This window comes from Solanum tuberosum, unplaced genomic scaffold (genome assembly GCF_000226075.1).
Source record: "Solanum tuberosum cultivar DM 1-3 516 R44 unplaced genomic scaffold, SolTub_3.0 scf00370, whole genome shotgun sequence".
NCBI classification, from domain to species: Eukaryota; Viridiplantae; Streptophyta; class Magnoliopsida; order Solanales; family Solanaceae; genus Solanum; species Solanum tuberosum.
The window spans coordinates 290282-305631 of record NW_006239296.1 but is presented as its reverse complement, the minus strand read 5'-3'; the positions used below and the strand labels follow the sequence as shown (position 1 = coordinate 305631).

Below are 15350 nucleotides of genomic sequence, written 5' to 3'. Positions count from 1 at the left end.
ATAGATGCTATATCTATCTATTAGGAGAAGAAATCATTTAAAGAAGGGGATTCTTATATGTAGATTACGTACTTCGTTCTTAGAACGAGCATGAAGTAGCATGATAAGGAAATACTGTTTATGAATTTAGTGTGCGAGTTGCAACACTTTATGATGTAAAACATATACTCTTGGGTTTTCTTCTGGTTATTTTATAGGGGAGGGTGTGGGGCGAGGGATGTGTAAATTTATGTACGTGCACACATGTACGCTTGTGTAAATTTATGCTTTTAAGTTAAGCCATTGACATATGGATATGGAGCCAACTTAATTTCCTATGATTCATGTGAACTGAAAACTGCAATTTGTTAATCAAGTATTGATGATGGTTACTAAATGACAGGTACATTTGTCCAGATCATGTAAATCCTTCTGAATTACAGTACATACACTAGTCTCGTACGCTTTCATACTGTATAGCTTTCCACAGAATCAGTGTACAGGTTATAAAATCAATTTACAGTACATACAGTAGGTTATAGCTTGCACTAAACTCAGCTGTACAGGTTATAAAATCAGTTTACAGTACATACAGTAGGTTATAGCTTGAACTAAACTCAGTTGTACAGGTTATAGAATCAGTGTACATGTTATAGAAGTAGTTTACAGTACATACAGTAGGTTATAGCTTGAACTAAACTCAACTGCTGCAATATGCTATTATCAATTACTCTTATCACAATTTATCTAGAGAAGTAAAGAAAATAAGAACAACCATGTATATTAGATCAAAATCAGTGTACAGATTATAGAATCAGTTTACAATACATATAATCTAAACTCAGCTGCTGCAATCTGCTATTATCAATTACTCTTATTACAACTTATCAAGAGAAGTAAATAAAATAAGAACGACAAAGTATATTAGATCAGAATCAGTGTCCAGGTTAAAGTAACACAGCCCCAGGAACTTTAATACAACAACAACAACAAACCCAATGTAGTCCCATAAGTGGGGTCTTGGATACAGTGCTGGAAATTCTGGAAAGAGTTAATACAGTGCTGGAAATTTTGGAAAGATTTACAGGACCCCTCTTTGGATTTTTCTCCTGCTGCTACTGTTCTTTGGCCTGAAGTGGACTTGGAGTTGGCATTGATCTACTAATAGGGATGGCAATGGGGCAGGTCAAGGGTGGGGCAGGGCGGGGCAATACTTAAATGGGGCGGGGCAGGGAAGGGAAGTGAGAACAACACTTGCATTTTGGGTGAAAGAGATTATAAGTCATAAAGTAATTGAAAGAATGGAACACACTTACATTGAACTTGCACTACAAAGGCTTCTCCCAAATCCTAACATATGAATTTTAGGAAATGTAACAGCCAAGAGACAAGCTGTTCTTTCTTTTCTCATATATACCACAACTTACTCTTCATCATATGATAGCAATGGTGAGGAAAGCACATTTTACTTATGGGGAGAAGCAGGGAATTACAAAAGAGATAAATGGGGTAGATCAGGGCATGGCTTAGTGGGGTAGGGGAGGGGAAGAATCCCCAGTGGTTGATTCTTCATGAATCTTCTCTGAGCTTGCTCGAATTTGCAAACGCGATTGAGGCAGATTGTTGTTTAATATTGCTGGTATCAGTATTGCACAACTTATGGCCTTGGTCCGGTGGCCCGTCAAGTTTATGGCAGATTGTTGTTAAATATTGCTGGTATCAGTATTTGCCGGTATATATGTATTGCGCAGCTGCTGCGATCAAGAATTTGTTCTTCGGAGACTTAGGTGCAAATATTTTTTTCTTTTTGTCTTCTAATTCTCTGTTGATACCATGACATTTTGGCACAAAATTTGTTCCTTTATACATCAAAGTAATTGGCATTTTGTGATGAAATTCTTGAATCTGTTTAGCACAAACTAAAGATGCATCAACTCTACAATACCTTCCAGTTACTAAAGATGCACAAACTCTACAATACATCACAGAAGTAAGTCAAAGAACTCCTTTAATTTCCATAAAACTTTTAGTCCATCTTGGTGGTAAAAGCTTATGGGTGGATTGTGACAACGGTTTCAAAAGTTCAACTTACAAACCTGGTGTATGTAATTCCACACAATGCACTTATTCCAATCCTAATCACTGTGGTGACTGCATATTGAAACCAAAATTGTAGCCTGGATGCAACAACAATAGTAGTTACATTTGGGGTGAAAATCCCTTGATTGATTGGTTTGATGATAGCGCTGAAATTGCTGATGATGTATTTGTTATTGGTTCTACTCCTGGTGTTCGTGTAACTTTGCCACGGTTCATTTTTGCTTGAATCTGTTTATTCCTGTTGCTTCAACAGACTGGCAGTGGTAGAAAATTGCAGTACAATGCAATATACAGCTGATCAAACCAAGTGATACCGAGAGGCCATTTTTATGGACAACAAGTAAGTCCTTCAGTTTTCGGTAAAAATGAGAACAACAACATTTACTTTCTAGCTTTTATTTGCTTTATCTTCTTTTATGGGGCTAAACTTGTTCTCAATCATACTATTCAGCAAGAAGCCTTTCATGTTTACCATATGGGACGATCTAACGGACAATGAAGGGGTTGTACTACTACAACTGTTGCACGAGCACACTGTTATTCTTGCAAAACGAGTAGTTGTTACAGCATACCGTCGCGGTAAGATCGTCTTTCCTTAATTTATTTGATCCTGCTATGAATAATTTCTTTGCTTTATATGTGCAAACTACTGCATTAATGGATTCGTACAAATTAACTTTCCCGCCATTCTAATCCACCATCCTTCAAGTTATTTACATGTAGGGAAAAAAGAAAAGATAGTCATTTTTACTGTGGCTTTAGCAGGGCAAAAGACAACGAACAAATGCTCTTCGCTTATACTTTGAGAAGCTCATTTGAATCATTTTCATCCCTCAATCTTGCATCTGTTGACAATGAAACAATATCTATCTCGGTCATTCCTTCATTGTCGTCTAGAGTGAGTTTAAAATATGACTTTCACTTTCTTTGTCAATACTGACCAACTTCTCCATAGTGAGATTTCTCCACTAAAAAAACGCTAATATCTCTTTTGAGTTGTGATCTGGCAACAATAGACATGGAAACATTGGTTGAAAAAATATTAGCGATGAGAGCTGAACAAGTGTATGAAACAGTCGTTGTCCAGGTACTTCGTATTATCTCTTTCGAGTTGTGATCTGCATAAGTGTTTGTTCTATACTGACAAATGAATCTGCCTTTTTCTTTGCTGATTGTGACCTCTGTGAGATTCATTTTTCTTTAAGTTTTGATAGAATGAAATTTTGCATTTTAATGTGGATCAGTAGCCTATATGTTGTCTTGGGAAGGCACTGCCTTCAAGATGAATTAGCTTTGCAAGTGATTCTTTATTTCTTTTAGATGTCTCTTGTCTTTAAAATGTTGAAATTTATAAAGAGTTGTCTTCCAGCAGTCCATTTATGCCTAAGGGAAATTACACCAGCATTCCATTTTGTTACTCGCTGTTTTTATAACAGTACCACTACATTGGGAAGGGATTGGGAAGGTATTGTTAAAAGTGACTAGTCTTGAGCATATTAAATACATGATTTATTTCACTAACTTATTTTTATTTTGAATGTACTGGAAAATGCCAGTAATTGAATTTGAATACTGGCCAGAAGTAAACTCGATCTATTGTAGTGAACGATGAAGAGTTTTTGTACTATTGTCATGTATGTTTGAATGCATTTGGGTTTTGTGGAATTTATTGATAGTAGAGATCTTTAAGCAATTGATTTTTAAGTATCGGTTGTACAAGACATGTTTCCCGAAATTTATTTGAAATATATTCCTTCGATTTATTTATTAGCTAATTTTGTGCTTTTGATCACTTATATATATATTTAATTATGTGATTATTGAATATATGCAAATATTTATTATTCTCAAAAATGAAAAATTGTGGCTACAAAGATTCTACACAACATTGTCAAACTTCAAAAGTGTTGCTATAGGGACGTCCAACGTGTGGCTTATTGATTAAAAAATTTATCTTGTACATAAGAAAAGTTACACTTTATAAGTGTTGTTGTAGATGATATATAAAAGGCGACACTTTTTAAGTGTGACCAATAACTAAGCAAAGGCCACACTTTTAAGTGTAGTATAATCAAACAAAAGGTGTTGCTAATGAATTACTACAAAGCGCGTCCTTTATACCTCTTTGGCTACGCTCTTTTGTGTATTAAAAGTAGCTTTCATATAGAATTATTTTTTAGAAAATTAAAAATGTTGTCTACAATAGTCGGAAGATCACCTAATAGTTAATTAATTAACTATTACGACAACCGTAGTCGGCGTTATTAAATTAATAAATTATTATTTAATAGGTATTCCGACTACAATAGTCAGTAGTATTAAAATTAATAAAATATTATTTTACTACCGTTCGACTACAATAGTCAGCAGTTCAGGTACTTTAATGGTCGGGTTTTAATTTATATGTAGTGACTACGGTAGTCGGCAACCTATTTTTCCGACGCTCAGTCTGCTGACTACTCAAAAGTTGTCGGAAAGTCATTGGGAAAACTCCATTTTCCTACTACATTCCAACCAAATTTTGAAGTTGGCAAACAACGAAATTCTAGTAGTGTAATATATTCGATATTTGTATTAAATGTCGCTATTTTAGCAACACTTTTGCTAAAAGTCACTAAAATCAATGACATTTTACAACAAATGTCACTATTATAGTGACATTTTTTCTAAATGTCACTAAAATCAATGACATTTTGCAGTAAATGTCATAATATATTCGACATTTATATTAAATGTCACTATTTAAGCGATATTTTTTCTAAATGTCACTAAACCCAAAGACATTTTGTAATAAATGTCATATTATATTCGACATTTGTATCAAATGTCATCATTTAAACGGCATTTTCGCTAAATGTCGCTATAAACAATGACATTTTGCAATAAATGTCATTATTTTAGTGACATTTTTTCTAAATGTCACTATTTTAGTGACATTTTTTCCAAATGTCACTAAAATCAATGACATTTTGCAGTAAATGTCATAATATATTCGACATTTATATTACATGTCACTATTTAAGCGATATTTTTTCTAAATGTCACTAAAACCAATGACATTTTGTAATAAATGTCATATTATATTCGACATTTGTAGCAAAATGTCATTATTCCTTTTCGCTAAATGTCGCTAAAAACAACGACATTTTGCAATATATGTCATTATCATAGTGATATTTTGGACCAAATGTCATTATATTTATGATATTTGATACCAAATGTCATTATTTTTACGACATTTGACATCAAATGTCATTGTTTTATGACATTTTTTTCTTAAATGTCATGAATTCTTTATTTTCCGACATTTGTTTCAAATGTCACCAAATTAATGTCGTCGTATGTACATTTTCTTGTAGTGATGATAGATATACCTTTTGGAGATCATCTTCCTGGCCTTAAGGTAAGAGATACATAGACCTATAGGCACTGAGCTACTACCCTTCCACTCTAAGACTGTCTCGTTTTAAAATTGAAACCAAATGATTCTAGTTCTACAATCGACTGAGGCATAACATGAATGTAACCAATCTATGCCTAGAATGATATTGAAATCTACCATTTCTAAGGTCTGCTGAGGTGACTTTCAGAGAGACTATGACAGGGTAATTTTTGTATACCCGTCTGGCTATAACTGGGTCACCAATTGGACTAGAAACTAAGAAGGGTTCTGAGAGAGTTTCTGGACTGACGCCGAAGTTTACTACTATATACGGAGTTACAAAATACAGAGTAGCTCCTGGATCTAACAATGTGATGAGTCCACAATTTGGACTCATTTAGGGCTTTATTTTGATAGATTTAGTGTCCTCAAATGCATATTTTGTCTCAATAATTGATGTAAATCCTTAAGCTTCAGGTATTTGAGTTGAGAGACAAAGCATGGACGCTATCAAGAAAAAAAGAAACAAGGCGGCTGAAAGAACGAAGAAATGAAGGCCTGAGGATCGCCTAATGCATTAGGCGAGTCGCTGAATGGCCTAAAACCTCGCCCAAAGTTCCAGTGTGCTGAGCCCTGAAGGAAAAAATCAAGTTGGCGATGAAAGGGAGCAGTCGGCGCATCGCCGAACTGTTCTTTGAAGCAACACCATATCGCCCAATGATTCAAAACGCGAAGATGCTAAAGGCAAAAGCTGAAAGGCGATGAACCAGACCAAAGGGCTGATCGCCGAGTGCATCGGTGATCCTAACTAACTGCGCTGAGTGGTCCTTCGCAGCACAAATTTTTGAAAACTATAAATACCCATTTAAATCTGTAGCTTAGTATCAAGTTTTATAATTCAGAAAACAATTTTTAGAATATTTCAGTTTTAGTTCTTATAGTTTTTGGAAGACATTGTTCTTGAGCTTGAAGGTTTTGAAGGTTTTCAACTCCAAGAAATTGGAAATGGGTCTTGAAGAATTTTCATCCTTGATGTGTTTAAAGACATTATTTATCATACCCATTTGATGGAAACACTTTTTGGTATCGATTTCTATCTCTTTTTCATGTCTAGCTAAAACCCAATTCTTGGGGTGTGATTATGTGAATATGGGTTAAATTTATTGTTGTGTATTGCTCATTGATAGTCTATTTGATGTTTAAATGTGATTTCGTTTAGTAGTTGTGTTTGAACTTAATGAAATTGTAGTTGCAAAAACGATTTCATCTTCGTGTTTTTGGCTTGCTCGAGAGAGGTTTTAAAACCAAGACTACTAAATCGATAGCCTGTGGCTATTGGGTCATCGTGGGTTCAGCTCGAAAGAGTGAATCCAAGTCCTTCTCCCATACATTCAGCTCGAGAGACTGAATGGGGCAAGGCGAAGGCTGTGCTTAATTATTTCAACTCGGTGTTCGAGAAAAATCGAGTTGTTTCGGGATAAGTTGTTCGAGAGAAAATTTACCCCCACTAAAGTTTAGCTTAGTTACAAATGTTCATCGATTTACTATCAATAGCATCTACCGGATTGTTTATTTTATCCCATATTCCTACCACATCCCAAGAATCCCGTCTTTTTTTTTTGAATTTTTATATTTTTGTTGTTTTTGTTTATTAGTTGAATACAAATCCCCATTGATAATTGACATTAGTGTCACCTTTAGATTTAGTATGTTTTTATTTGTTAATATTTATGGCTATGATTGATTAGAACATAATTTTACTTTTCTATTTGATTCTCGACTACTAACCGCTCCCTTGGGACTCGACCCGAACCCATTCGGTTGGGTTATATTACGCACGCGATCTTGACACTTGAATTGGAAGTTGTGTCTTTGATTATGTCAAACATGAAAATGGCGCCGCTGCCAGGGAGTTGTGGTTGTTGAGAATTTTTAGTTAGGTTAGATTTTGTTCTTGTTAGTGATAGTTCTACTCAATTAATTTTTAGCTTTGTGTTTTGCTTGTTTGAGCTTTGAAACTGAGGAGGTGAGTATGTCGAGCAGTACCTTGAGAGAAGAAGGTCTAAAGACAACGAGGGTAAACGTGTCGAAGGAATGCTCTCAATCATTCTCCACAAGGCGAATGAGGATGATAGAGTGCTAGAATAGATGAAGGAGACCATCGAAGTGATGAAACAGATGAATGGTTCTCATTCCAGATCTATCCAGCCGCTCGAAAACCTTATGGATCATGTGATTCCTCAACTCTACCCACAGCAAAACAGGGGTTGCCAAGTGATGCCATGGCTAACCCCCAAAGTGGAGTTTAGGTGACGACTTGCGTCGTGCCACGACGTTAACTAAGGCGCTATTTTGGAGGCAAACCAAAACCCTTTATTGCTTTAATTTTGTTTTAGAAATAATGGTGTTGAATTTGCAGGTTAAAGTGTGGAGAGTGTTTGAAAATTGCAGGTTGGCGAGCTACAAGGTCCAATCGGCGCATCACCGAATAGGTCGGCGAGCCCGACCTAATCCGCCATTTGACTCAAGATATCTTCAAAATTGAGTCAGTAAAACTCGGCGAACCCAGGAAATCAATAGCGAGTCGCCGACCAGGTCGGCGATCCCGACGTAGACCGCCGTTTGGATCCCCACATTAACTGTAGGGCCTGTAAAACTCGGTGAGGTAAGTGAACAATCGACGTATCACCGAGTGGGTTGGCGAGCGCGACTAACATCGCCGAATGGCAAAATCTAGATGTTTTTTTTAAAAATGGGCTAAAGGTTTAAATTTCCTACTCTTCACTTTCCCTCGCTTTTATTCTTCTCAAATTCACACCAGCATAGTAGTCTGCATTTTTCTTGTTTATCCACCGTATTTTAGTTGTTGATTTGTATTCGGAGAAGATTACATTGCCGCCTAGCATCTCAATCTTATTTTAATCAGCTTTAAAAGTGAGTTTTCCGAAACCTGCATTTATTATTATTAATTTGTACTCTTATGCAAGCAATATCTTTCGTGTTGATGTGTGCTGGGCCTCTCTGCTAGTGCTAGGATTATTGTTGCCTATTTTTAAATTCGGACATTTTGCCTGTTTTGAGTGTATTATTAAAATCCCGTAAATTTGTGCATTACATTGTTTGATTTTGTTTTCGGGGGTTGCGGGGTTGAATTTGAGAAGTTGGGTTGAAAATAGGCATGTTAGGTCGTTTGGCAAGCTGGATCGAGCTCGCCCAACCACTCGGCAGTTCGCCTAATATCCCCTTCTTACCTTTAAATTCTTGCTTTATGTGTTATTAGATTCTGTAACTTCCGGCGAGAAGCCTGAGGTCGCCGAACGCACTCGGCGACTCGCCGAAAGACTTCTTCATCGCCCTTTGTCTGCACCCCTGAACCTTTTATGCACTGTACCTATCGGCAAGCTATCCCTTGCTCGCTGAATAAGATCCGCGATTCTCCAAAAGGCTTTTCCCATCGCCGAGTTGCCATAGTATTTGAGCCAACCCTTTCAGCGAGCCCGATTTAGCTCGCCAAGGCGATTTGGTGACTCACCGAGTTGTTCAACTGTTTTTCTATGAAATTGATTAAGTCATTTCTAACTTTTTCTTCATATTTTGCAGCCATAGAAAGTCAAACATAGATGAGCAAACCCGGAAAAAAGTACGGGGTATAACAATCAACGAAGCGGGATCAAATCTTCCAAAAAGAGGAAAGCTAGAACCTCAACCAGGTGACAAAGGAAAGGGGAAGAGGCTCATATCTGACAAAACCACTGCTAGATCCCAGACTACTTTATCTGAGCCTGATGATGACCAGCCTCTCCAGTCTCGGCAGTCTGAGCTCCGTGCTAGATATCACACCGCGTCCAACAAAGTCCCTACTGCTTCCACACCAGCTGACTCAGTGCCATTACAGGCACCTCCTATGCCACCAGTTGTTCCTCCGTCTAAGCTCCTCAACAGGTTGAAAGGAGATGGTTTGCGAACCATCCATGAGGAGAAGCTGTTGTCTATAGAGGGGCTGGAAAGGAGGTACCCCGATGTGTGGGACACCCCCCGTCACCACAAGTTTGAGCAGTTCACCAGTCCCCGAGGCCCTTATATTTCGTCATGGATCCGGGAGTTCTATACAACTTATGGTGACCTGGTCCAGAAAAGCAAAAAGAAGGCCAGTGAATTCAGAGCAGTTACTTCGTGTCATGGTGCAGGGTAAGGAAGTTGGGTGCAACTGTAATGATATTAACACGGTATTGGGTAGAACGCTGCATTCTACACATTCATATGAGGGGTTGCCCGTTGCTAAGTCTTTAGATGACCTGAAGGGCTGGTTAGCTCCGTTGATTTCTGACACCACCCCGAGGTGGATTGAGGCTGGAGTCCCTATTGAAAAAAGGGACTTGAATGTTGCTGCTCGTTTCTGGTTTGTCTTCATTAGCAGCACCATAATGCAATCCCAGAACGAGTCCATTTTGTGTCATACTAAGGCAGCTTGTCTTGGATCTATCATGTCAAGGAGGAGCATTGACTTGGGGCTTCTTATTGGGAATGAGATAGCCATGAGGGCCAAGCAGAAGTAGACTTCCCTACCATTTCCTTTATTGATCACGGAGTTATGCCAGCACGCTGGAGTGCCCCGAGATGCTGCTAGAGATTTTGAGGTTATCCTATCTTCCTCCACTGACATCCGGTGGATTGGGGTCGAATATACTAGAGAGAAGGCTGACAGGAGGAAGGTAGCTCCGGTGGACATATCCCCGAAGGTGGACATTGATTCAATATCTACAGAGGCATTTTTGCCTACTCAGACCTCTGGACCTTCAGGTACTTCTGTCCCTCCCTCATCTTCATAGTTTCCAGGCACCTCCTCTTCCTCCCAACATACCAAGATCACTCAGGAAATGATCATGGAGATGGGGAATATGGCCCACTCAGCTGACGTGAGGGCCACCCGATTAGAGAGGTATGTCCCCTTGATGATTGAGGTTGCGATTGTAGCTGCACTGACCCCTCCGACGACTTCTATTGACACTCTCACTACGAGAGTTGAAGCTTGTGAGATCAAGCAGAGGGAAACTCTGAGATTCCGGCTTTGAAAGCCGAGGTAGAATAATTAAGGAAGGACGTAGACTATTTGAAGTCTACCGACTTCAATTCATTAATAAGGACTGCAGATGACTTGGACGCTCCTGAGACTTCAGAGATGCCTCCGGCTACCACCGGAGATGTACCCAGGGATGAAACACAGAAGATGATGAGTCAGATGCAGAGACAGATGAGGAGAAGATAGCGTTATAGGAAGAGAGAATATATAGAGACTTGCAAGGCGAATGAGCATGATAGAGTGTTAGAAGAGATGAAGGAGACTGTCGAAGTGATGAAACAGATGAATGGTTCTCATTCTAGATCTATCCAACTACTCGAGAACCTTATGGATCATGTGATGCCTCAGCTCTACCCGCAGCAAAACAGGGGGTTGCCAAGTGATGCCATGGCTAACCCCCAAAGTGGAGTTTAGATGATGACTTGCGTCGTGCCATGATGTTAACTAAGGCGCTGTTTGAGAGGCAAACCAAAACCCTTTATTGCTTTAATTTTGTTTTAGAAATAATGGTGTTGATTTTGCAGGTTAAAGTATGGAGAGTGTTTGAAAATTGCAGGTTGGCGAGCTACAAGGTCCAGTCGGCGCATAACCAAATAGGTCGGCGAGGCCGACCTAATCCGTTGTTTGACTCAAGACATCTTCAAAATTGAGTCTGAAAACTCGGCGAACCCAGGAAATCATTGGCGAGTCGGCGATCCAGACGTAGACCGCCGTTTGGACCCCCACATTAACTGGAGGGCCTGTAAAAATTGGCGAGGTAAGTGAACAATCGGCGTATCACCAAGTGGGTTGGCGAGCGCAACTAACATCGCTGAATCGAGAAATCTAGATGTATTTTTTAAATGGTCTAAAGGTTTAAATTTCCAAGTCTTCACTTTCCCTTGCTTTTATTCCTCTCGAATTCACACCAGCATAGTAGTCTATATTTTTCTTGTTCTTCCATCATATTTTAGTTGTTGATTTGTGATCGGAGAAGATTACATTGCCGCCTAGCATCTCAATCTTATTTTAAACAGCTTTAAAAGTGAGTTTTCCGAACCCCGCATTTATTATTATCAGTTTGTACTCTTATGCAAGAAATATCTTTCGTGTTGATGTGTGTTGGGCCTCTCTGGTAGTGCTAGGATGATTGTTGCCTGTTTTTAAATTCAAACATCTTGCCTGTTTTGAGTGTATTGTTAAAATCCCGTAAATTTGCATGGTAAAAGGAATTAAATTTTGTGGGGTTGTACTTGCTTGTCGTTGAGTTTAGTTGGGTGAAGTCTGAGTAGCTCGTATTTGTACCAAACGACGTAATTTGCCTAATGATAGAGTAGGTGACTCCATTCTTAAGGGCAAAGATCGTTTATTGGCCGAAATTGGCAAAACCGGGAGAAGTCTGAGTATTTTGGGGTAATGGGCGCTATGGGTCTAGTTCTAATTTGAGCATTACATTGTTTGATTTTGTTTTCGGGGGTTGCGGGGTCGAATTCGAGAAGTTGGGTTGAAAATAGGCGCGTTAGGTCGTTTGGCGAGCTGGATCGAGCTCGCTGAACCACTCGACGGTTCGCCTAATCTTGATCGCCCTTTGTCTGCACCCCTGAACCTTTTATGCATTGTGCCTTTCGGCGAGCTATCCCTTGCTCACTGAATAAGATCGGTGATTCTCCAAAAGGCTTTTCCTATCGCCGACTTGCCATAGTATTTGAGCCAACCCTTTCAGCGAGCCCAATTCAGCTCGACAAGGTGATTTGGTGACTCACCAAGTAACTCGGTGAGTCCTTGTGCAACTGCTTTTCTATGAAATTGATTAAGTCATTTCTAACTTTTTCTTTATATTTTGCAGGCATGGCAAGTCAAACATAGATGAGCAACCCCGGAAAAGAATACAGGGTATAACAATCAACGAAGCGGGATCAAATCCTCCAAAAAGAGGAAGGGAAGAACCTCAATCAGGTGACAAAGGAAAGGGGAAGAGGCCCATATCTGACAAAGCCACTGCTAGATCCCAGGCTGCTTTATCTGAGCCTGATGATGACCAGCCTCTCCAGTCCCGGCAGTCTGAGCTCCGTGCTAGATCTCGCACCGCGTCCAACAGAGTCCCTCCTGCTTCCACACCAGCTGACTCAGTGCCAGTACAGGCACCTCCATTGCCACCAGTTGTTCCTCCGCCTAGGCTCCTCAACAAGTTGAAAGGAGATGGTTTGCGAACCATCCACGAGGAGAAGTTGTTATCTACAGAGGGGCTGGAAAGCAAGTACCCAAGTGCATCGGCGATCCTGACTAACTGCACCGAGTGGTCCTTTGCAGTACAAAATTTGGAAAACTATAAATACCCATTTAAATTTGTAGCTTAGTATCAAGTTTTACAATTCAGAGACCAATTTTTAGAATATTTCAGCTTTAGTTCTTATAGTTTTTGGGAGACATTGTTCTTGAGCTTGAAGGTTTTCAACTCCAAGAAATTGGAAGTGGGTCTTGAAGAATCTTCATCCTTGACGTGTTTAAAGACATTATTTATTGTTCCCATTTGATGGAAACAATTTTTGGTATCGATTTCTATCTCTTTTTCATGTCTAGCTAAAACCCCAATTCTTGGGGTGTGATTATGTGAATATGGTTTAAATTTACTGTTGGGTATTGCTCATTGATAGTCTATTTGTTGTTTAAATGTGATTTTGTTTAGTATTTGTGTTTGAACTTAATGAAATTGTAGTTGCAAATAAGATTTCATCTTCGTGTTTTTGGCTTGCTCGAGAGAGAGGTTTTGAAACCAAGACTACTTAATCGATAGCCTGTGGTTATTGGGTTGTCGTGGGTTCAGCTTGAGAGAGTGAATCTTAGGCCTTCTCCCACACATTAGAGAGTGAATAGGCTAAGGCGAAGGTTGTGCTTAATTGCTGCAACTCAGTGTTCAAGAGAAACCGAGTTGATTCGAGGTAAGTTGTTCGATAGAAAATTTACCCCCACTAAATTCTAGCTTAGTTACAAATGTTCATCGATTTACTATCAATAGCATCTACCGGATTGTTTATTTTATCCCATATTCCTATCACATCCCCAGAATCCCGTCGCCCTATTTTTGCATCTTTATATTTTTGCTTTTTTTGTTTATTGGTTGAATAAAAAACCCCATTGATAATTGAAATTCGTGTCACCTTTAGATTTAGTATGTTTTTATTCGTTAATATTTATAGCTATGATTGATTAGAACACAATTTTACTCTTCTATTTGATTCTCAACTACTAACCGCTCCCTTGGGACTCGACCCCAATCCATTCGGTTGGGTTATATTATTACACGCGATCATTGACACTTGAATTGGAAGTTGTGTCTTTGATTACGTCAAACATCACAATGCATAAACATGTAAATGAAAGCCTTTCAATGTACCGGTGACCACATCAAGAGAATCTTCTTGGTCTTAGCGAGCATGAATAGCATACAATCTGTTTTAGTGCTGGCCACCAACTGTACCAAATGAAGCACCCTGCTGAGTTGGGTGACCTATTGGTGTCGCTGGAGCTGTAGACTGAGCCCAATTGTTGTCACCCCCTTTTCTCTTCCTGGCAGAAGGGCAATCCTTCAATCTATGGCCAGACTGACCATACCCAAAGAACCCTTCCATGCCTGCATGACACTCTCCCGGACGGTTCTTACCACAGTTTGGACAAGTTGGGAAAGAACTGTTACCTGAGTTACTCCCAGAGACATGCCCTACCTTTCTGATCGTGTAGAAAGCTGGGGGATGGATCACTAACTGATGAAGCTGTGGGGCTTTAGATTTCTGCTGAAACTGTGAGTGATTTCCACCGCTTCACTTATGCTGAGAGTACTCATAGTTGCATGTTCTAGCCTTTTTGTTGTTCTTAGCCATTTCCCTAACCTTATCTCCATCAACCTGCTGAGCGTGAGTCATTATCCTAGAGATGTCCATATCCCATAAAAGCATAGCATTCCTGCACTATGTCTTCACTAGATTGGATACCCCAAACAAAGCATACTCATTTGTGCCCTTGGATCAACAACCATGTGTGGAGCATACCTGGTGAGCTGGGTGAACTTCAGCCCGTACTCTTGGACCGACATTGAACCCTGCTTCAAGTTCATAAAATCCTGTGCCTTAGCTTCTCTCAACTCCATTGGGAAGAACCTGTCCAAAAAAGCTCCAGTAAAACAATTCCAAGTCACAGGAGGTGCATCTGCACCCCTGTTGTCTTTCCACTTAGTGAACGAAATATGAGCCACATCCTTAAGTTGGTAGGATGCCAACTCCACCCTGTCATTTCCAATCACTTGCATCACCTCTAGGATCTTCTTGACTTCATCAATGAAGTTCTTTGGGTCCTCACAAACCCTTGACCTTAGAAATTCTGGTGGATTCATACGAACAAAGTCTCAAACCCTAGCTGCAGCTGATCCACCAGTGGTGTTTACAGGAATTGGGGCCTGTTGATTGTTCTAGTTGGCTACACTCTGAGCCACGAGCTGGATTGGATTCTGAAATTCTGCATTTGTAACCTCATGGTTCGAGACTGCAGGAACTGCATTAGCATTGTTGCATTAGCATTCTGTGTGTTAGCCCTACGAGGAGGCATGATCTGAAACGCATAACGACAGATTAGAAAGGAGAAGTTGGAGCATACCCACGCACGATAAGAATTGCAAAGAAGGTGAAGTTTTTCTTAAAACACTTCGTAGCCTTCCCTTCATAGGTGTGGCGCGCTTCAGACTCATGAAAGGGACTCTACTTAGTGCAGCTTTCAGACATTCTAGGACTCTTGAACCTGATGCTCTGATACCAAGTTTGTCACACCCCGAGGCTACCC

At 39.6% G+C, this 15350-nt stretch overlaps 1 long non-coding RNA gene across 2 annotated transcripts; it reads left to right on the top strand.

The window, feature by feature from the left end:
- Positions 1-203: 203 nt before the first annotated feature.
- On the top strand, positions 204-3843 carry LOC102600217 (uncharacterized). 2 transcript variants are annotated; one of them, XR_001475387.1, is made up of 3 exons: positions 204-438; positions 2333-2419; positions 2531-3843. It is a non-coding gene; the product is annotated as an uncharacterized lncRNA (long non-coding RNA). The 2 variants fall into 2 exon arrangements; XR_368449.2 differs by having other exon boundaries at positions 204-2419; positions 2531-2658; positions 2845-3843.
- The last annotated feature ends 11507 nt before the right edge of the window (positions 3844-15350 follow it).